The sequence below is a fragment of the Vicugna pacos genome, chromosome 17, assembly GCF_048564905.1.
Source record: "Vicugna pacos chromosome 17, VicPac4, whole genome shotgun sequence".
Lineage (NCBI taxonomy): Eukaryota > Metazoa > Chordata > Mammalia > Artiodactyla > Camelidae > Vicugna > Vicugna pacos.
The window spans coordinates 29,771,209-29,794,826 of NC_133003.1; the positions used below are offsets into that span (position 1 = coordinate 29,771,209).

General features: G+C 41.8%; 1 protein-coding gene and 1 long non-coding RNA gene across 9 annotated transcripts in view; one reads left to right on the forward strand and one right to left on the reverse strand.

Annotated features, from left to right (window-relative positions):
* FHIT (fragile histidine triad diadenosine triphosphatase) overlaps positions 1-23,618 on the reverse strand; it is a 1,244,593-nt gene that overhangs the window by 284,318 nt on the left and 936,657 nt on the right. The gene's annotated exons all lie outside the window — the stretch shown is intronic.
* On the forward strand, positions 362-23,190 carry LOC140686580 (uncharacterized). The gene is made up of 4 exons (XR_012060411.1): positions 362-415; positions 15,400-15,524; positions 19,271-19,340; positions 20,136-23,190. It is a non-coding gene; the product is annotated as an uncharacterized lncRNA (long non-coding RNA).

Here is a 23,618-nt window from a genome sequence, read left to right on the forward strand (position 1 = left end):
ACGTGGGGACAGAATACATTCATATGTGAAGTTGCCTTGTGAACTTCACGGTTTACTGGTCAAGAGAAAGGGTTTTGGTGTCAGCCACCCTGGGATGAATCCTGACCCAGCCACCAGCTATTTATGTCACCAAGAGGCAGCTGTCTAACCTGCCCCTAATCTGATTGCTTTCATCTGTAAAATGGACAGCATCATAGCGCCTGCCTCACAGAAGTGTGGTGAGGAATGAATGAAAGCAAGTGTATTAAGCACTTAAAGTACCTGGGACACAGTAACCCCTTGAGAAGTGTACTCCGTGTGACATTCTAAAGTTCTTAATTATTATAAAAGTATTTGAGAAAAATTCTAGAACATTGCAGCAGGAAAACAGGGATACCTGATCAGTCAGAGACAAGATGCCACTCAAGTTAGACATGTGAGTTGTTATTTTGCATTGAATGCCACCTCTACCAAACTTCCAGTAGCAGGGACAGCTGGTCGGCTCACCCACTTCTCATTTCCAACCCTTGGTTGCCTACCTCAAACCCATGGCAAACTAACTACTCTCCCAACCTGCCTTGAAGCCAAGTGTGGCTGCCACAATGAAGTTCTTATCAGTGACAGGTGAACAAAATCTGCCTGAGGGTATACTCTGGGAAAGTGTGTGCTTTTCCAATAAAAAGAACAGACACTCTTCCTGCCACCTTTCTCTCTTTCATTCAGACATGAATTTGACCAAGATGCAAGGAAACAGGGCAGCTATCTTGCAAAAGAACAGAAAAATAACTGACATGCATATTTCCAGGAGGATTTCTTGTACATACGAAAATACACTCATATGTGTTTAAGACATTGGCAGGCACGTTTTCTGTTATCTGCAGCTGAACTCATTCCTAAATGACAAGGCTCCTTTTCCTATGGTAACTGACGTCCCCTGAACCAAGGGGATGGCAGGTGCTAGTACAAAATCTGAGGACAGCCAGCTGTCTGGGAAATCCCTAAGTGTGAGAGCCCTGTTTTTTTTCTTATTTTTTGTCAATTGAAATCTGAGTCAATTTCTAGTTTATTTTTGAAGCTCACTTCTCACCTTGTCCTCATTTTTATTGTGATCCTCAGAATGAATTTCCCAATGATATTCAAGAGCTTCCCTTTTCCACACTGGCTCAGTACTTCAGAGAAATCAGGTTTTTCTGAAGTTGAGTTGCTTTTTTACCTTGATTATTAATGTTTGACTAATTAGAGCACTCAGTCAATATCTCTGTGCGTGCATTATATGCTCATGTCCACAGTGCATGTGTGAAACACGGGTATAACGAGGTGGAGTTTTAGACTGTTCTGATCCTATTAACCTCTCTGTCTCAAAGATGCCTCCATAACTTTTGGTCCCAGAATCATGTCACCTTGTATTGCTAATTAACTATTTGCTGTTATTCCTTGACTCAACTGTAAACTTGTGGGCAATGACAAAGGGCTTTATCATTTTTTACCTAGTCACTCTTAGCACCTGTCTCTGTGGTAGGCACTTCAAAAATTCTCTTTAAATTCTTTTTAGTACTCTATAAATTCTTTTCAGCCCTCTAAAATAGATACCATCCTCCCCAACTAATTAGCACAGCTTAAGAAAAGACCCAGGGCTAAACACATCCAACCCTGGTGCAAAATTGTCTATGACTATGAGTCTCTAATCATCTGTTCAGGTAATTCAATACTAAGTTTTAAAGGCAAAGATAAGATTTCTGTGAGGGAAAATACCTTAAACAATGGTATTTATGGGTACATTCTGTTGTACAGACATCAAAGTATCTCCTTAGGCTAGCACTAAGGCAGCCACATAACAGCCTCTTAACAAATGCGGGTTGAGTGAATGAATACGTGTACACGTGCATCTTGCAAGAAAACTCACTCTAGGTGAATGTTCTTTCTTTTTTCTAAATATAAATAATCTGACTAAAATAGATGGGTGGTTAAAACTTCATGCTCCATTTAAGCCAGCAAAGTAGAGATAGCTTGCTTTCTTCTTTGTTTTCCTCCTTGCATGATGTACAATGTAAAGGACTGGTGAGTCGCATTTGTCAAGAGAGCCCACGGGTAGTCTGGCTCATCACAGCTTAACGTATCAATTGCCTTTGTTGTTTGGTGGATATTGATCTGGGAAGACCTTGTTTCTTGCTAAAATCCCTTGTACAGCAATACCTCACTTTTTCTTTTTGTCCACATGAAGGCTCAAGTGTCACGGGCTTTCGGAATTTCCACCTGGCAGCCCCATTCCATCATTCAACGCTCAGTTAGAACTTGTTATTCAGAAGTATGTCCCAATTAAATGAGTACAATCTTGCCCACACCTCACAGGGGCAGCAAGTTCAGGTCAACACTCTAAAGAGCAATAATTGATGTAGAAAAATGGTCTGAGAAGCCACAAGTCTTGTTTCTTTTGTTTCAGTTTCATTCAATCATGTGTTCATTTAACAAAGCATTTATCAACAGGTCTCCATGTCTACTTTCAAGCTTCAAATATCTTAGCTATTTTTTCTCAACAGCACAACGTAACTAATCCTGCCTCTATATCCAAAGTACCCAGAGGTAAGCTGGAGTCCTTAGAAAAGGAAAAGAATAACAATAGTGACAATGGGAAACTTCAGACATCAAGGTGGCCCCTTATGGTTGTGTGGGTTGTGCACTGTTCAAGTCCAGGGGCACTACTGCTAGGACTATGATGGGGGAGTGGTGGGAACACCACACATGGAAGTGCAGCATATTCCTTGGGTTGACATTATTCCCTGGCATGAGAGGCACAAACCATCCAATTCTCCATAACACATTTAGAAACTCCTTTTTGTGTAGATGAAATACTTCATTTTGCAATACATTAAAATTTCCCAATGAAATTTTCAAATGAGAAGGTACCAGCTAAAAATGCTTCATAAAACCCAATTTATTCTGTATCAGATTTTTAGTAAAAAGAGACCATAAAAGCCAGAACAATGACTGAATAAAAGCTGAGGTGGGACCCAGCTTTCTTCAAAGACAATTGGAACGTCCTAAGAATCTGTGCTAAATAAACACATTAATGTGCATAAAATACATATACAAGGAACCTTACTGAAATACTGTTAGTGACATTACTAAAACACAGGAGTGCCTAAATAAATGATGGGACTTCCATACATGAAATCCTATGAAGTCATTAAAAAGAACAGGTAACCTGACAAATTCCTCACAAGGACGCAGCTCCAAAATTTACTCTTAAGGCAAAAATGGAAACAGAACAATAGAAATAATGTAATGCCATTTAGCACAGTTCTTAAATTTTTGTATGTGGTACACGAAAAGATGTTAGGGGGAAGGATAGGGCCTGAAAGGATATACACCATTCTTACGTTGGTAACTCTGGGGGGAGAGACAGATCAAAAAAGAAATTTCATGGCTTGAATTATGGATTTTGAAATTTTTTTATATATAGTGATAATTATGTTTGTGTTATTTGTGTTATGAAAATATATAAATATTCCAGAATGAGCAAAACACTGCCAGGGTAGTTTATGTATAGTTTAATCCCAAAAATTATGATTCACAACAAAATACTGAATTATCTCAAGCTGACCTTCCGAACGTTCCCTGTGCACTTCCATGACTCCCTCCGACAGGTGCGCCCACGGAGCGGGTGCACTACGTAAAACACGCTCCTGGCACTGGAGGTCCAGTAAAAAGACAGGTGATGCCTCTGCCCTTTTGGAGTTTTAGTCCAAGCCAGTCAAAGAGGCCTATGTACTCAGAGAGATTTTCAGATTAACCATTATTTGCCTATTAAATAATTCAATTAACCACAACATTCTGGGGCCCCGTGGCGGAGGGAGAGGTCTGCTGTGATTCCGCTGAAGCTCCTTCTCAGACACATTCTATGCGGCACTGGCTCATTCCCTGCCTATCAAATATTCATCCCCCTCACCCATCAATCAACTTAGCTTCCCTCAAACGGAATCTATAAAATAATAACTTTGCATTCTAAGAGGGCTTTCTATCTTGCCAAACACTTTCACATACACGGCGTCCTGGGAGAGGGATGGTTATAATGCAGGAGCAAGAAAATATACATTTATTATAGTAAAAAACCTCCTCCTGTCTGGCACAGGATTCCCCCTGCTCTCTACTCACCCAACGTGTCCTTGACCTTCACTTTATAGCTTGGATGCCACCTCTTCCAGGTAGCATGCCGGGCTACATGCTTCCATGCCCCCAGCCCCCACAAGGTGCCGACCATGCTGTTTCGTGATGGCAATTTGGTGTCCCCGTTCATGGCACTGGGGCCAGAATGGGCCCTGGATCCCCCCACAGCTTCAAAGTCTGACACACACAGAGGAAAACACAACATCCACCCATCACTTTAAAAGCTTTGAGCTGTTCTGAAGCAGCTCATCCCAAGCAATTATAATGGAGGTGTGGACTGTGTCTGTCTCCACATTGCTAGCCATTGTACCAATATCATCTAACAGCACCTGTGCATTTTTGGTGCCCAGTAGAGAGCTGCTCCTTGACCCTCTGGTTCTTTCAACAGATAACGTACTGAGCGCCTTCAGTGTGCCACACTTGTGCTGAATGATGACATGAAATGAACCAAGGTCACAATTATTGCATAGCTTTCATCAGTAAGATGAAGTTACCTAATACTTGGAGTGGCCACAGGAACCCAGCTGGCACGCGTGCCCCTGAGTCCTGTGGCAGGTGAGTCAGAGAAGATCAACCAAGATTTGGGAGCTTCTCTCATGTTCCTTAGAGGCCAGTGTTCCTTCCGATACTCCTGGGATGGCAGTAGAGGGCCCCCACCGCTCAGCTGTGTTTAGACATGAGATTCAAGCAGAGGGAGCCCCGGGCAGGCCAAGAGACAGGGCGCCTCTGCTCAGCCTAAGACTCCAGTCAGCGTGACAGAAGGAATTTAGGTGGGATGATGTGAATTTTCCTTCCTAACTTTACTCAGTGAGCTTTTAAAGTAAATTTCTTAAATCGTTTCTTTCCAAGTTAGAAGGCACTGTTCATACCTACAGTTGCTGCTGTGTGTGGACTCCCGGGCGGGGACGGGGAGCAGCTTCTGCAGATCCACCCACAAGGCAACACGAAGACTCGCTGTCATTTACTAACTGGGTTTTACTCTGGGACTCTCTTTGTAAGAGGGGTCTCTTGTCTCACTGCACGCAGGCTTTACTGTGGTCTACAAAGGCCTTTCCCATCTGTTCCAGCCTCTATTTCCAACCTCAACCTTTCCACTCTGTCCCTCGCGTCCCATGTCTAGTTCTTCTCTGTCCAGTCGAGTAGCTGCATCTGGTTACTGAGCACCTAAACTGAGCCCAAATTGAGATGTACTACAGGTGTCACATACAAAGCAGATTCCATAGCTTTAGTATAAGAAATTACAGAATGTAAAAGAATCCCATTAATATTCTTTTACATTGATTATATGTTGAAATGAGACTGTTTTGCATATACTGAGTTCAATAAAATGTATTACTGAAATTAATTTCACTTTTTTTTGACTTTTTAATGTGGCTACTAGAAAAATTAAAATTACGTGTGAGGCTGGCACCGGACAGCACCACCTTTTTGTACTGGCCTCTTCATTCCATTATTATGATAAGCATTTCCCCACTTCTGAGGCTTTGGGTTAGCTTTTGCCTTCATCACGATGGCTGTTTCCACCCCTGGCCTGCCTGACCTGCCACACACCCTGCCAAGTGCAGCTTTTTTTAGAATCTCTAGAAGAAGGCTCTACCTGAGCAGCCCACGTATAATTTGTCCCCTCTACGTATTTATTTTCTGTCCCAAGCTTTCCTTGGCATTAAGCAAAGCCCATCACTCTTTTGTATAAGCAGCTACCCTACAACACAAACTCTGGGAAGGAAGGGGCCATGACTGCCCTGTCCTCTTCAGTATTCCCAGAGCCTGGTGTACAGTAAACTTTGGAAATCTTTTTTATTTGAACTAAATCATCAATAGAAATGAATGCCAGACATAACCAAAAAAATCAAAATTGAATTTCTTTGGCTGAAGCAGAAGGAGGCAGGGGTACGGATTCTGGCGCGCTAAGCCCTCCATGCTCCCACCCTGAGACCGCTCCACAGGCCACGCCTCACTCGGAGATGCTCAGCATTTGCCATGTTAGTGCAGAACATTCCTCTAACTCTGTGCCTTGCATAGAGGCTGCTGACAAGGAAGTCTACAGATAGGTTCGGGCTGGGGAAACTTATTTCTCATTGTATGATGCTCCTGGGATCACCTCCAATGCAGCATGCAGGCACCATGCCGACCCAGTGACTCAGGATCTAGGGGGACCTTCCCCGGACTGTGCGTTTTCATCAGGATTCTAGGTGATTTTGATGCACACCAAAGTTTGAGAACGTCTGGCTTTGGTCTGCAGTGGTTTTTCCCAACTCTCCTGGGGGTAACCCATTCTTGAGGGAAAGGTAAGGGGGGAAGGCTAGAGGGGGTCAGATGTCACTGACTTCCTGTATCAGAGGCAGGTTAAAAATGGTTGGTCTTGTGTTAGCACCCCTCATTGGGAAGGTGAAGTCATTCTTACTAGGAGAGTGATGAGTCTGTAAGCAAAGGCACCCCCAAACTGGGTGGAGGGAGATGCCAGCAAAAATCATCTGGACCTGAAAGTCAGCTCCCATAACCTGATGGGAGAACAAGACACAGACAAGATTCCTTTGGTTCTTGAGTCTCCATCTGCCAGACATTCTGATGAACACTGTATTTTTGGTTCTTTGGGATTTTTTACACATGTTTTATAAACACTTCTATTGTTAGTCCAGCAACTGAAACCAGCCTAGACCATACAACACAAAGTCAGAAAACACAAGCACTCGTATGCAGAGCCTGCTGCGTTCTTTCCTGGCATAGAGCTCATGGTTACTGAGCGTATTTCCAGGAAACAAGCCCACCCACTTAACCACGGGCAGTTGAGATTGGGACAACAGGACACATTAGCTTAACAAGTATTGAAAACACATGATGAGAGGAAAGAAAGTAATTTCTTGCACACCAATGACCATGGCTCAGCAGTCAGGGAAAATAAGCCAAGTACTGAAGTCTTAAGCTGACCCCATCTGAAAACAAAATAAACTTGGATTCCTCCCAACTTCGCATTTCTCTAAGCGCTCAGAGAGCCCTGTCGGGACCTTTCCTTAGCTCATTCTTTTCTGCCTCCAAGTACAACTACCACCGCCTCCTACTGCTGTAATTAATGACAACCGCAGAAGCAGCAGCTCACACTGTATGCAGCTTTCTCTATCCCAGGCGCTGTCCCATGGGTTCTAGGTAGATTGTCTTCTTTCATCTTCACAATAGCCGTATGAGGTAAGTCCTGCCTTTCCCCTGTCTTAAAGATGGGGAACCAAATATATACTTGAGACAAGTAGCTTGCCCCAAATGACAAAGCCAGTAGGTGGAGTCGTGAACCGCAGTTCATTTGACAAATGGTACAGCTTTAGCTATTCACTGTGTGTCAGGGGCTTTGGCAAGTACACTGCAGGCACTTAATCCTTACCCTAATGCCGGGAAGGAAGTAGAATTATTCCTAGTTTTACAGAAGTATAAACTGAGACATACAAAGGTTAGGTAATTTGTCCAAGATCACTCAGCTAGGAGGCAGTGGAATCATGATCTTAAGCCAGGTCCCCCGTGGCCCATCACCTAGAATGTACTCAATCAGGAGCTTCTGAAGGAATGAATGAAATGTCCTCGATCAGCATTCCTATTCACTGGGGGACACGAAAGAATGAAAAGCTGAAAGCCCTGGCCATTCATCTCATTCAACCCATATCTCCAAGGACAGCTTTTTTCTCTCACCCCAACCCCCAACTTCTTAGCCTACTTTTGACCTTCACACCCAGTCATCTTAGTCAACCCAGGACCATGCTTTTTGGAGAATCTTAAGGGGAATGCCCACTTAATACTAAAAAGCCCCATCCTGCACAAAGTCAGGAAAGAGGAGACAGTGAGGGGCTTATACCACTTTAATAACAAAAATCCAACCAAGTCAACAACAACAAAACACAACCACCAACAAAAACAGCAAAAACAGTAACACCTGAGTTTATGAATGATTCTTCATGTGCCAGGCATGGTTCAATCCACTTTATATATTAATTTACTTAACTTTTTCAATAACTCTTTGAGGTGGCCGATATTGCTATCCCCATTAAACAGATGGAGAAACAGAGACCCAAAAAGTCAAGTGACTCGCTCAATGTCACAGAGCTAGTAAGTGGATGAGCCAGGACTTGAACCCTCACTATCTGATCTTGAGCTTGTGCCTTTAACCTTTTCAGTACACACCACTCTACATCTTCTGTACTATCTTCTCCTGACAGCATCCCAGCTAGCACTCTGTGGTACCAGGGGTAGCACTTTTTTAATTACTCACTGTTTCATTTATCCTTGCCTCCTCTCCCCAGCTAGACTGGCTGCTGGTTAAGGAAAGAGACTCAACCATCTTCCCTATACCAGTCTTTCCTGTTTGGACCCCATACCAATGTACCCTATTCTAAGGTTTTGGTCTACTCAGTGGATAATCGCATTATGTCACTAAATCCCAGGAAATAAAAGGAGTTGCAATTACTTAAACATTCTTAGAAAAAAATTCCAACCCTAATCACCCAGGGTGGAAACTAGGTCTTCTTTCCTATTGGAGGAAATTTCTGCAGGTGTGAGCAATTAAAAATTAAACATTAATTAACAACTCAAATGACTGTCAGTAAGTTGCTTGTTAACCACACAGGTAAATATTGTGCCCCCACCTAATGTTTGAAAATAAGGTCCCTTGAGCATATTAAGTAGGAAGGGTGATCTTCTCAAGGTTGAAGAGTTTCATGCACCCCTTCAACATGTCACATTTAGAAGTTTGCATGTAACAAAGCTATTGGGAGAGGGGAATGCCTTACTCATTAACCTTGCCTACCCATCTTACAAAATATTTTATATTGAAAGACAAGGATGACAGCTCTGTTTCTGTCATCTATGTCTCATTATCCTGGGACACAAAATGACCCCAGAACTGTCCTTCTTTGAACAGAAGCCCTCAAAGCATATGTGTGTGTGTGTGTGTCTCACTTCTGCTCTCATTTCAAAACCTCTTTTCTCACCAGCCCTTCAAGTCTTCAAAAGAGGTATTGATGTAACTGCCTCTGCTCCACTCTCCTTTAACTACTTACAATCTGGTTGCAGCTTTTATTCTTCTGCTGAACCTGTTTTCTCAAAAGATATCAAAATCAGCCTGCTACGTAAATGCTTTCAAACAGATAGTCTCCGTTCCCATCTCCCTTGACCATCCTGTGGCCCCTGATTCACTTTAAGAACTCACTTCTTTGTGATATTATCATCTCTCCCTCTCTGCCTTGCAGTCTCCTTATCCCTCTTAGGACCTAAATCCTACTACTTCTCCATCAGTTCTCAGACACACAAAATAACCCTTTACTCCTGACAGAAGTGGATCAGACTGTTGTTCAGGCAATGCTCCTGGGAGGAGTGTATTTTCACCTCCTTTGAATAGAAGGTTTGATTGGTCAGTGGGATGCTTAGAAATGTGATTTGAGCAGGGATTTGAAATATGACCTGCATTTCTGCCTTTCTCCATTAGAAGAATTTGTGTTGGTTTCGGCTAGACCCTGGAGGAGGAAAGATAACCTGCTGCCTGGAGAAAAGCCAAGCCAAGCTGACTCACAGACACAAGAGTTAGCATAAATGATGACTATTTTGAGACACCAATTTTGGGATGGTTTGTTATACAGCAGTATTTTGAAATAGCTAAATGATGTACTCATAACAAATATTAAACCTTTGTTCATTTTTTTCCCCCTTTTGTCTAAAGTATTCCCTGATGACCCCAGTGGAAATTTTCCTTGTTTCTAAACTTTCACAAGTTTAGCTCTCCCGTGGTGCTGCTGTGTATCCAGGCTTCTCTGCCTTATTACATTATAACCACCTCCAAGGCAAACTATGTCTCATTCATCTTTGGACCTCAGAGCATCAAAAATTCATACCCCTAGATAGAACCAAATTAAAATTTGTTCGTACATTCATCCATTCAGCAAATGGCTACATTTTAGAAATAAATATGTCTCAATGGCATTTAATACTACACCTGGCCCAGCTTCCTGGACAAGAGACACATCATATCTGATGTGCTGATGGTACTGTTTCTGTTATTCCTGATAATTACCTATGGGGGGAGAGGCCTCAGTTTGAGAACATGCTATTCTTGTTGGTAGGAATTAGAAATGTTTATTTTCTTGGTATTTATCCCCCCCATTACCTCCCTCAGCTTTTCATTTCTGATATCCCACTATCTTCTTCCATCTGAACTCTTCCCAGCTTCCCAGAAGACTTATCTCTGGAAAATTTGGCTGTCTTTACTCATGTCCATTTGGATAAGCTGATTTATTTCCTAAGGTCACTGAATCTACAGCCTCTTGTAACACTGGACACACCCCCTGCCTCCCACTGGATCCAGGACAGGAAGAAATGAAACTGACTGAGTGAACATGAAGGCAAACCCAACGAAACTTATTTTGGTTGAGTTCAAAAGAAGCAGAGTAACACGCTAGCCAATTGCAGCTCCTTTTAAACGTCACCATTTGGATTGACAAAAAAGCTTACCACGATTTGGAAGCAAAGTGCCTATGACCAGAAATAGCTGAAGATATTATTTGTCACACACGGGCAGTAAAAGCATATTCTTGACTAGAATTGATGGGTTGTCTGTGAAACGGCAGACTGACTGTCAAGAGAACTAATAAAATAACAAATTGCTATATTTAAAGCGGGAGCTTCTTTCAAATGTTAGGGCCCTGGAGTATGGGTATGAAGTCAACAGCTGTGAGCAAACAGTCCCTCAGCCAAGGTCTGCAAATGTAAGCACAAGGATGAAGAGCACTGGACCAGGAGTCTGAAAAAAAAGTTGTGCAACCCTGATTCAGTCACTTAATAAGTTCTCACTCATATCATCAAAAAAAAAAAATACAATAGTACTCTGTGGATTTAATTAAGTTGAATTCTATATTATTCAAGTGGTTTGTCTAAAATGAAGCTTCTCAAAGCAACGGTCAAATGAGTTTGAGAATCACTGGGTTAAAGAAGGTTCAGTAGGTTTCTTTATCATGACACTTTTCAGATCCTTCAACATTCTTCTTTATATTATAAACCTCCAAGAGCTGGTGGCCTTGACATGGAGTATTTCCCAAAGTAATCTGATCCAAGTTCCCCTTTAGCAGGGATCCTCTTGTTGGACTGTCATTCTCGGTAATACGTGGTCACGTAGGATATGACACACAGCAAAGTTAAGAGAATGGTCCCCCTTGGTTCCTGGTCCTGTGGCCTGCCCCTCTCATAAAGACCAGCCTCTCCCCTTATGGTTTATGCCACATTCCCAAATCCTTATAATGCTGTCTCCTCTTGCTCTTGAGACAGCTTAAACAAAAGGTACTTCTGTTTGCAAATGACTATCATGTTCTCAACTGAGAAAAACATGCATACAGGTGTTGTGAGTGACCACTGCTGATTCGTTCATATCTGCAATGGTCACTTGGGCTGGAACAGAAGTCCCAGGTAAACACGACTGTCAACTTGTTGTGGGAGCCTTGAACCTTGAGCCAAAATACTTTTGTCTATCAAGATGCAATCATCTCCCGTAAGGAAAGCCATTAAGAAATACCATTACTACAGTAAACTACGACCTTTTGCAGGAGAACAAACATCTTGAGTTCCATTAAAAGTGCTTTCCTTTTTCATGTTCACCTTCTCCTACTTTAAAATGAAAGTGACTTCAATTTCAAGTGACCTTTTAAAAAGCCCAAACATCAAGCACCATAAATATTCAAAATACTCAAGATGAAGCCCAGTACTAAACTATTAAGTTAGATATGCCTGAAATTCAGAAAAGCCTACTGTGCTCTCTTGATATAGCCAACTTAGAAAATGATTCATATTTTTTCCATAGACTCTCATTATGCTACTTGTGGAGGAAGGTTGGAGTGTTTTTAACAAACTAAATCATGGGGTAATAAGCTGAACCAGAAGCTTTTAGAAGAAATTTGTTCTTTTTCTTTTCTTCTTCTCCTCTCTCTTTTTTTTTTTTTTTGGAGAGATGATTTTAGAAATGGATTGTGATTAGCAATGCATGTTTGCATAGGGAGACATAGATAGATTAAGGGTGGTTTAAATGTGGGAAAATAAAATTTTCCCCATGAAACAACAACTGAAGACAATTTAAGCCAAAAAGTTAAGCTGCTTTCTTTTTTTGTATGTTTTTGGGGCCTATATTTATATGCTGGTGATTTGTTTGTAATGAATAACTGGTTAAATAAGATAGATAAAACTTAGTTGATATAGAAATATATTTTTCCCATGGAGGTGAAAATAAAGCATTCAAAAAAGAAGTATTGTTGAAAACAATGACCACTAAACATCTCTTAAGCACTCCAAAATATCTATTTCAGGCAGAAAGAGAGGAGCCTACAGAGGACTTATTATAGATTGAAAGTACCACCGTGAATTCATAGTGTTCAATATACAAACTGAAAAAGATACATGTAATGTGTAAATACACATACATGTGTTTCCTAGCTATAACCCCAGACAGGCTGAGAAGCAATGTTACCCCAGTACCAATGGGCGTATTTGACATCCAGACCATGGTTTCTAAATACCACTTTCCAATAAAAGGAACCAGAGTTCCTTGGAGAAATGACTGGTTCCATGAATAGGACAGGAAACATAAGCCTGGAATATCTTGTGGTGCAAGGAGGCAAGAAATGACTGAAAACAAGTTATGGAGGCTTGGCCAAAGGACACACAAGCCAGCAATATAGGGCTCCCTGGGCTAAATTTGGACAAAATGATAACAGAAACTGATTATAACCCACAGAATAAAAATAAATCTATGAGTCTTCATTGATATAAAAAATAAATAAGAAGAGAGGAAAGTTCTTCCTTATAGCAGAATCCCAACTAATAAATACAACTGAAATGATTAATTAAATTGATTACTTGACTACTTGTCAATCACCATAATAACTGTTTCAGGTAAGAAGCATTAGTGAGTGCTAAAATGAATGGACAAGAGTATAGCATACTTAAACTGTCAAAAAGTCTCTCCCTGTAAGATACTTATTAATGACAAAAGGAAAAGGAATGATTTCGTACTGGAGAAACCTGATAGACACCCTATTAATAATAACAAGCATCACCAAGAATGGGACAGATATCATGTCCCTTCTGAAGTAATGCATTAAGAAACATAAAATACTACATGTGTGTTGCTCCTGCCACAAAAGCAAACTTTGACTCCAATCACGAAGAAACATCACATCAGATAAACCCCAAATAAGGAACAAATCCTTACTTTTCAAAAATGTCAAAGTCACGAAAGACTAAGAGTCTGAGGAATTGTTTGAGATTGAAGGATTCCAGGACACAGGACAACTCAATGCAATGTGTGACCCTGGAATGCATCATGAACCAGTAAAAAAAGACATTGGCAAAATCTCAGTAAGGTTCACGTGTCACAAGTTGTATTGCATCAATATTAATTTCCTGGCTTGATAAGTGTACTGTATTTTTCTAAGAGAACACCCTTCTTTTTAGAAATTATACACTTAAGCATTTCGAAGCCAAGGGGCATCATGTCTGTAACTTGCTTTCAAAGGTTTCAGGAAAACAATTACGTAGAGAGCGAGACTATGATGAAGTTAAGTGCAATCAAGAATTAACATCCAAGGAATCTGAAGGAAGAGTGTAGAGGAATTCTCATTATGCTTGCAACTTTTTTGCAAGTCTAAAATCATTTCAAAATTAAGAGTTAAAATAGACCAACAGACACTCCAACGTCAGCTGAGACGTCACCTCTGCTCCTTACAGGTAAACTTGAACAAATGACTCAGTCTCATGGAGACTGAGTTCCTACTTTGTTCAGTGGAGTTAACATGACTTCACGGGGTCTCTATGAGGACAAAGAAGATGCTGCCAAGCCCAAAGCCCAAGATCTGGCTCACAGAAGCCTTTAACAAGTATAGCTATTGTTACTTTTGTGAATTTAAAAATAGAGCATCATGTCTAGGGGGCATTACTGTTTCAAAGGCAATCTCACGAGGTCATGTGAGCGCTGGATTCACAATGCTGGTGCATCAGGAATGGGAACACAGGTGCCTCACACCTGCTTTTAAATGGGCTTTTTTAAAATAAAAAAAGTTTCCATACAATTGAAGATAACATTACTCTTTCCAGAGTGGGAGGATGTGGGTGGAGGCTTCTCTAGAAGAGGGACTGGTTTTTCACTTTCACAGCAGTCTCAGAATATTTAAAAATAGTTAATTCCCTTTGCCAAGCCTCCCTTGGCTCCCAGCTCCTGCCAGCTGCTCCCTCTTGGCCTTTTCTGCTCCTTGTCCCTTCACCACCTTTCTCCTCCCTCCTTTTTGCATCTGATCACTCACATGCCACCCCCTCCTGAGAAACTACCTTCTCCCCTCTTATTTTTCATTTGCTTTTGTTTTGAAAAAATATTAATTCCAAATGTACAAAAAAGACACGTGGGAAGGAAATGAATTGTGAGCACTTATTTATTCCACCAACTGCCAAGGTTTAAGTTCTTCCTCCAGCTCACACTAACCTCTTGAGCAACCAGAAATTGCAGCCCTTGACAAAGCCCAGATGATTCTAACAGGAAAGCAGAACATGAGTATGGGGAGAGAGGTGCAAGCTCCGAAGAATGCCTAAAAATGTTAAATGGCTTTATGTTAACTATTAAAGACTTATTGTAAAGATAGATTAATTATAGATTTTTCCATTCTGATGTGTTCTGACATTGAAAACTATCATTTACTGTCATTATTTTAATGATGGAGAATGTTTAGAACTCAATCTGAGTTAATTCCCAAACGTATAATCCTGAAAGGGGAGGGGGAAGATTTTCTTAGTTCATTTCAGTGTGATTTCCCATTATTTGACAGTTCAAAATGTGTATCCAGCCAAAAAAAAAAAAAAAGTCACGAGAGTTGAAACACAACTAACAGGGTACATAAATCTCAAAAGTAACTTTCCTGAAATACCTTCCTCGATTTTAGAAAACCGAGAACAACGGAAATATCCAGTATTTTGCTTGACAAGGCTCCTGATGACAAACTTGTGTTTGGGAGTCAGGGGCCAGCTGCTAGGAGGGGCGCCAGCTGCCAGGTACACATTCAGATTTGACAGGAATATCTTTCAAATCAAGTCTCTAAACATAAACCATTTCTGAGATGGGAAGACTTTGTTTCCGGTAGATCGCATGCCATGAAAGCCTCATTAGCCCTTATCAGCTACTAGTAACATTTCTGAGATCTCCTCTGTCCTGCTTCATTTCATCTGTGTTGATTATGTCATTCATTCTTTACTTAGTCACCAAATGCTGTGCGAGGTACTATCACATGACGAGCAACACAGGCCAGGCCTGAGGCCTCATGGAGCTGCCAGTCTGTCTTGTTTCATCTGAATTCATGGACTTTCTGAGAAGGGTGAGGCAGGTGAGGATTCTCAACCCTGCTTGATCATCACAAAGACAAAGGGAACCAAATTGGGGAGAAAAAGGTAACTCCGTAACTCAGGAGGGCCAACGAGAGTATTATCAAGGGCATGGTTTACTTGATGACAAAGTTGGACCCAGAACTGAATCCAGTAATTTTTCTCAGATGCAAACATTTGTGACAGTGAGAGAGAGGGAGGGAGGGAGAGAGAAATGTACCCCTGAACTTGCCAGGACAGCGTGAGCTGGGAAGCAGCAGAGGCAGAGGCACGAGCCCCAGTGTCCCTCCCGGGGGTCCGCGTGCACATGCAGGCACGGGAGTGCACGCACACGCATCTCGTCAAGGTACCTTACACGTAAGGAGAAAGGCATGGAGGTCGGGAAAGAGAAAGCAGAGAAGAGAGAAGAAAAGGAGGGGGCTGGGCGGAGGCAGATAAATGCTAAATGAAGGCTGTGCTTCTCCAGGTTGGGTGGGGGAATGCTCCCAGCAGAAGACCTGAGGGGTTTATTTAAATTCAGATTCCTGTGCCCCAACCCAGATCTTTGGGGATGGGATCCTGGGACTGGCGTTTTAAACAAGGTTCTAGGTGGTTCTAGGTATTAAAATTTAAGATACAGTCCTCTGACAAAACCGAGGCGCTCTGTTTTACAGTCAAGTTGGCCAAGCCCTGCAGTGAACGGATGCCTTCAAAACCTTGTCACCGCCAGGTAGGGCTGGAACCTTCCCCACCCACTTCCCAGCATCACATTCCCTCCTGGCGCACTAAGGAAGCCAGAGCGATCCTGAAGTCAACTAAAGTCAACTTAGGGTAGAGCTCCTCACTGGTAGTAAGACCCTGTTCAAGAAACTTCTGCCTAATCATTCATACTTCTACTGAGATAGCAGCAAATCCCATCCAAATTTATTAACTGTGGACGGATTCCAACCCAGAAATCTAGGACTGCGTACTTCACACACTAAGCTACTTAGTGAGTAACGGTAATAAATGTGGGCAATTACTTAATTATGTCCCCGTTTAGTAACTGTGTAATAATAAGCTAGGAAGACCCCTTTTAAACAAACAGATGTGGGGAGTACGTGTCTACTTGTGTGAGTGTTCAAGAAATGTAAACACAATCTTAATTAGTGGAACCACACTAATAATAAGCATCCAGGCTGGGCATCTTCCCTGTCTCCTTTCCAGTCACCTGGATCACTTGTCAAAACCTGTCAAAAGACAGGGGAGACTCAACTATCCACAAATACTAAGTGGTTTTCGTGTGTTTCCACAAACTGGCTAAGTCTACTGCATTATCCTTGATACTAGATTCTGGCCAGGTCATCAAGACAGAGATAGAACAAGCCAGGGCTCGGCAAAAAAAAAAAAAAAAAAAAAAAAAAAAAAAAATTTTAGCCAGAGAGTAAAAATTTAAGGCTTTGCGGGACAGACGGTCTCTGCTACAATATCTCAACTCTGGCATTAAAGCCTAAAAGTTGCTACAGACACTAGGAAAGAAAATGAGTATGTCTGTGTTCCAATAAAACTTTATTTAGAAAAACAAATGGCAGGCTAGATTTGGACTGCAGGCTAGAGTCTTCCAACCCCAGCCCAAATCATCTTAGGCAAAAGCCAGGCAGCTGCTAACCATACGAGGCCATGCTCTACTGTACTGATAATTAAGCCACAGTCTCTCAGCATCACGTTCACCCTTGAGTGCTCTCTGTGATAAATGGTGTTGGCCCAGGTATTAACAAGAAAGATGTCCACCTTATAGTGAGTGGGGGGGAAAATCACACTATTTACAGAAATATCATGTTAAAAAACAAGAACAAGAACCAAAACATAATCCTATGTTTGTGTATACACAGACACAAAAAGACACACACAGACAAACACACACAATGCTGTATAACAATAGATAATCATCAGGAAACCAAAATACCCGGAGGACTAACTTCTGGATTATGAGATCAGGATGGAAGGAGAAGATAACCAGCTTTTTCCTCTACATTCTTTTGTAGCCGTCGAAGTTCTTAATGTGAACATACATTACCTTTGTAAGTTGAAAAAAATAATTTAAAAAATGAGTTTGGAGTCTTATAAATGCTTGAAGACTTCTGTTAACCAGTTTCCACTACTTCCCACCTAAGCTTTACAGACAATCCTACTGTCAAGCAATCATTCATTTGTTCATTTATTTATTTATTTGACATATGTATTGAGTAACCACTACAACCCAGACACCAGACTAGCAGTGAGGGTTTCATGGAGTTTAGAGTCTAGGTGGGCAAACAGATATTAATTAAATAATTATACAAGTAAAGCTAAAACGCCAATTACAACCAGTAATACAAAGGAGACATGGTATCATTCATGCCTTTAGTGAACTGTTTACTGAAAACCATAGCCCTTTATTGCTGGCGTGTAAAATTTGCAGCAGTGAATACAGATGAGACAGTGAAAGAGCAAAGAGTAAATATGCCAAGGAGTTTAGACGCAGCATAGAGCAGTGTTGGACCTCGCATAGCATCTACTTAAAAGATTCTTGAAATCACTATGGATATGAAATCATGACTGCTATTTTAAAAAGGTTTAAATTGAAATTCTAACATACAAAGCATTGAGAAGTCTTCCTTGGCTAACTGTCTGCACTGATGTTGCTGTTCTTTTCAGATTTTCAGAATTAGAGACGGGCTATGTGTTCTGACCTTACCGCTGCTTCAGTCACCTCCTGTCCTCCTTCTCCCTAATCAGAGGCCAGAGGCAGGGACATCTTCTCTATGTTGGAGGCACCATCGTTTGAGCTGCATGCCCAGTGCCTTCTCTGGAAATGGCTTTCCCTTTCCAAAGGGCTGGGATCCGAAAAGAATGGGGCACTCGTGCAGACAGAAGATGACCAAGGGCAGCCCATTTCACCCAGTTTTCTATTTTTCAGTGATAGGCTCTTCCAAAAGCCCTGTGACACCCACTTGGGTTCCAAAAGACACTGGTATATACTTAAAGTAAACCCTCCCTTTTCGCCTAAGCGGCTATAAACCAAAAGAGTACTAACTCTTGCCTGTGTGCATATTCCAAAATACGCAATACTGCTTTCTTGACAATAAATGTTTTCACTCAGGGCTTCAAAGCCAAAACAAATCCTAATGTTCTTTTCTCTCCAGAATGTTCTCCCAGAACTTTCCCATCAGTTTGACAGAAATTGAAAGTCAGGTGGTATCATTTCAGAACCTCATATATTTATTAAAAGTCAGAAACAAACATAACAATAGGCGAGCAGGTCAGGAGACACTACTGCAAAGTCCTTTAAGGGGGCTCTCCTGTGCCCTTCAGGCAAATACCGTTCTATCAAATCTGCCATTTTCTGCCTGTATGACCTTGGAAAAATCACTTACTCTCTCTGAATTTCAGTTGCCTCATTTGTATAAAGGGATTATAACCAGATCTACATAATTATTGGGAGGATAAGTGAAAAACCATTAGAAAAATGCCTCATACATGCAGTTATCAGTTAAAGGTGGCTCTGGATATAAAGTTTCACAATTAGAGATATGATCCTAGGAAGGCCACAGAGTAGATCAGAAAGGACACTTGAATGCTCATGAGGGGCCCTTCACTCTGGTCTCCAGCTGTCACTAACTAGTCATACGGCCACGCTGGCTACTTCTTCCCCCAAAGTGTATCATTTTCTACATCAAGTACTGTTCCCTGCGTCTGAAATGCCATCCCACATTATCACGTCACAGAAACCCTCTCTTGTCATTTACAGGTCATCTCACTCCTGGTTTCCACAATCAGAGGACACCTCTCCTTCCTTTATATAAATGAGGACACCGTGCGTGAGTCTCTCTTATGGCAATTCTTAGAAACCACCCTACTTTAGAGATGCAACACTGCTCCATCCCCTATTTACTCCATTTAAAGACAATGCAACCTCCAAAGTTATAGAAGCACTAAAAGCTTATCATTCACTACAGATGTCCAACAAATGTATTTATTTGGATAATGAACTTGACTAATAATTAGTACTAGATCTACGATTCACCATTATAAACGCCCACCAGAAAAGTGCCTGGTACATGGTAGGCAGTCAATAACTATTTGTTGAATGAGTACATAAATACTCAGACTTGATCAGGAAGGAGTACGTGAGCTAACATTTTCAAGATAATGTATTTTCAGATCAGTTTAGTTTGCCCAAATGTGGGCTTTGAGGTTGAAAAGACGCTGGGGACTTATAAGAACAAATGGCCCTGAGTGTGATGGCAAAGCCACCATGAACTATCATTTATGAGATGGAGTCCACGGTTTGGTGGGGGACAAATGACAGCTGGCTACTTAATTCCAAATGATTCCACAAAAGGTGATTTTGGATATCGGGGGATTAGTTCAAGCTGCTTTCATATACAGAGCTACCATCAGTGGTCCAAACAAACACAAGTAATTAATCTTTGTTGACTTTATGATACACTTGTTTTTTTTTTAGAGCACTCATCACAGTTTACACTAATTTTATTAATCTGCTTAGTACTTTTCTTTCTTTGTTTCTTTCTTTTCTTTGTTCTTTCTTTTTCTTTCTTTTTTTTCCTTCCTTCCTTCCTTCCATTTTTTTTTTTGGATTGCATCCCCAACAGACAATGAGCTCTATGTAGGAAGAAACTCTGACTCTTCGGCCCAACTGCGTATGTCCACTGCCTGGCACAGAGTCCATGAAGCCAATAAACAATGACTGAATAAACGTGCAGATGGTGGGCTGGATGGGTGGCTGAGAGGATGGATGAAAGGAAGTCAGCGAGCCAGCCAGACGGCCTTCTGGGTCACAAGTCCAAATAATAAAAGCAAGTGTCAACAACAACAACAAAGTTAGTCTCATTACATTATAGGAGAGGTAAGAGGCTTACCCACCTACAGATGACAGGACAACAAACACGTGCGAATTAAAACAGAAGCAATAACAGCAGAAACAACACCAAGAGCAGCCAGCACTAATACAGCACTTGGTGTGTGCCAGGCACTGTTCTCAATGCTTCACAGATGTAAACCCCTAATTCTCCATGTGCAAAACAAGTGACTACTCTTTCCTGATCCGGGGGCAAAACTATACCTATCATGGCTGCCCACCCCCGACCCAAACACGCACACAACAATGGTCCATGGTGACCTGGCAGCATTTAATTCTGGAAGCAAATATAACCCCACACTAAGTGCCCAATCAACAAGACTATGTGGTTTTCCAGCCTGGAAATCTGAAGACTCCATCTGCAATTTGTTTTCCTGCAAAACTGTCACTGCCCTCTTCATATCCATCACTGGAGAAATTACTTTTCAGACCCTTCTACAGCTTGGGAATACTAAATAAGCCCTAATGAGTCCAAAAGTTGGTAATGACACTGCTAATTCGGTGGCTTGTTTGGCAGCAAGTCAGCTTCCCTTCTTCAAAGGAAAAATAGGTTTATCAAGTGAGCTAGAAGAATTGTCTTTACATGATTGATGGGAATAAAAAGTAATCACCTTTGAAGTGCCACAACATATAATACCTCTGCAGTGTTCTCTTTCTTCTCCTGACACCCATGAGTGATTGAAGGGAAGGGAGCCTCTTAGAATGACCAATGAAGTGAAGATGACAACCTTCTCTCCACTATCTACCAAGAGAGTGACATGCTGCAATCTTGGACAGTGGAACTGACATGATGTAAAAGTGTCTTTGATGGGCTCCTCTGATCCTGGCTCAGCATGTACCTGCTACCAATCAGATCGCACAGACTTTGGATAAAACACTGACTGAAGGAGAAAAGAGTTATTGCTTCATAGAAGCCAATGGGCTATGGACACACTGTGAGAGGATCTGCTGTCTGACCTTGGGGGAGAAGGGGATGTCCTCAAGGTACAAGTGGAGGAAATTAATGAGCAAAGCAAGATGGAACAGGGAAGAAACACTGAATGATATTTCAAAATGTTATCTCATCATGCTCATCCTTCATGACCAGCTAGCCACAATGTTCAGACTGACAATCAGAAGACCATTGACTTCCAGACCTCAGCTCAGGGACACAGAGACAGGCGCTTCTCCCCTCGGAAAAAGCACTGCTCTACAGCAGCTTAGTTAGCAAATGGAACTTCACAAAAGCAAATAATTCAGCTGAAACAGAGCTGACTTTCACAAACCTTAAGAAGCAGGAATGATCAGGCAGGTGAGAATTTTTATTCTCACAAGCTTACTCTTTCTGAACTCTGCTAAAGCTTGTCTGGGTCGGCTGAATTGCAGTTGAAAAAAAAAACTTTGAAGAAAGATTTATAGGAAGGAAGAGTCTCTGGTTTGATGACAGGAAAGTAAAAAACTTTCTGGTGTTATAGCCGAAATGTCACCTGAAGTACCCCTGGCCAGGTCTGAGGTCCTGCTGGTTGAAGAATAGATGGCTGACAATTTTGGGCAGCCTGGGGGGATTGGGTGGGGGAGGCATGGGGAGGCTCTAGTCATCTGGCATAGAAATATCCTCTCTGAGGCACCTCCTGTGCAGAAAAGAATTAGGTTGGTTTGGGGGTACACCAAGGTACCCCTAATCTGCTCATCAACATGAGACAGCTGCCTTTGGTACCTGTTGCCCGCAGGCCCTATTACCCCTGACTCATGTAAGAAAGACAAAGACATTTTAAGAAACAGTAGACAGAGGGTGTCCTCCAGATATACCTGCAACCAAATAATAGCCAGCCTTCTCAGAGTTCTACCTGGCACGTAGCAGACATTCACTATGTATCTGCTAAATGAATGAACCTGAATGACTGAATGACTATACAGCAGAGTCGTTGCATAAGTACAGCTAATTTACACTGATTCAATTGTATGTGCTGGGTACCACGTGGAATTCACTAGCACAAAGATCGATAGTCTTTGTATGGCATGGCCTCAGAACACAGCCAACTTCTTCTAGTTCTCATCTCAAGGAACAGCGATCTGTTCCAAAGACAGAAGGCAGACCGGCTAAGGAAGATGTAGAAAGCAGTGTTACATCTATGTCGTAGTGTACGAACAGTGTGAAGTATTTTCGAGGTAATGCTTTTTCCCAATACACAATTTCTAAATTGAGGCACCTCTTTAAATTTAAAAAACCATGTACACCATGGTACCATTTCTTGATTATTCATTCTAGGGTTGCCTTTCTTTCAAGCATGCGTCTCAGACAAAGGATGAGAAGAGTAAGAGCAAAGTCCACAAGAAGCCATCAGGAGAGGACTGACACATGAAGGGAAAGGGAAGCAGAATGACACCCAGGCAAACTCAAGTCTAACAAGATGGGCAAAGCTGTCCGAGCTGGACGGCACGGTGGAATAGTAACACAAATCATGACAACGACAATGACATTCACCATGAGCAAAGAACCCTGCCAGCAAACAGAAGACATCAACATGAGGGGTCTTAAGGGTCTTAATAGCTGATTATAACTAATTTCTTCACATGATCTCAGGAAGCAGGGAGGAGAAAATGATTGTGGGTCTGTTCATATTTAATGCCAGACCCAGCTTAGCCAGAAGAAGCATCTCTGTCACAGAGGGAGAAATTCCATAGGGGAGGACAGTTTTGCTTGATACCCAAATATCAGGAAAGAAAATGAGGAAACCACTGCCTCACTTATGAGACACTGTATTAGTTTCCTATGATTGCTGTATTACATTCGCACAAATAAAGTGGCTTTAAACAACACAAATGTATCATCGTCATGTTACCTAGGTTGGAAGTCTGACACAGGCCTCACTGGGTTAAAATTAAGGTGTGGACAGAACTGGAATCCTTTCTGAAGGCATCTTCCTAGCTTCTAGAGGCTGCCTACATTCCTTAGCTCATGGCCCCTTCCACCGCCTTCAAAGCCAGCAATGGTTGGTCAAGTCCTTTTCACATGGCATCACTGTGACCTCTTCTTCTCCCTCCCTCTTCCACTTCAAGGACTTCTGTGATTACATCAGCCCTGCTGGGATAGTCCAGGATCATCTCCCCATTTTAAGGTCAGTTACTTAGCAACCTGAAATGTCATCTGTAACCTCAATTCCCCGTTACCATGTAAGGACATTTATCCATGGTTTCTTGGGATTAGGACCTGGACATCTTTGGGGAGAAGAGGGGA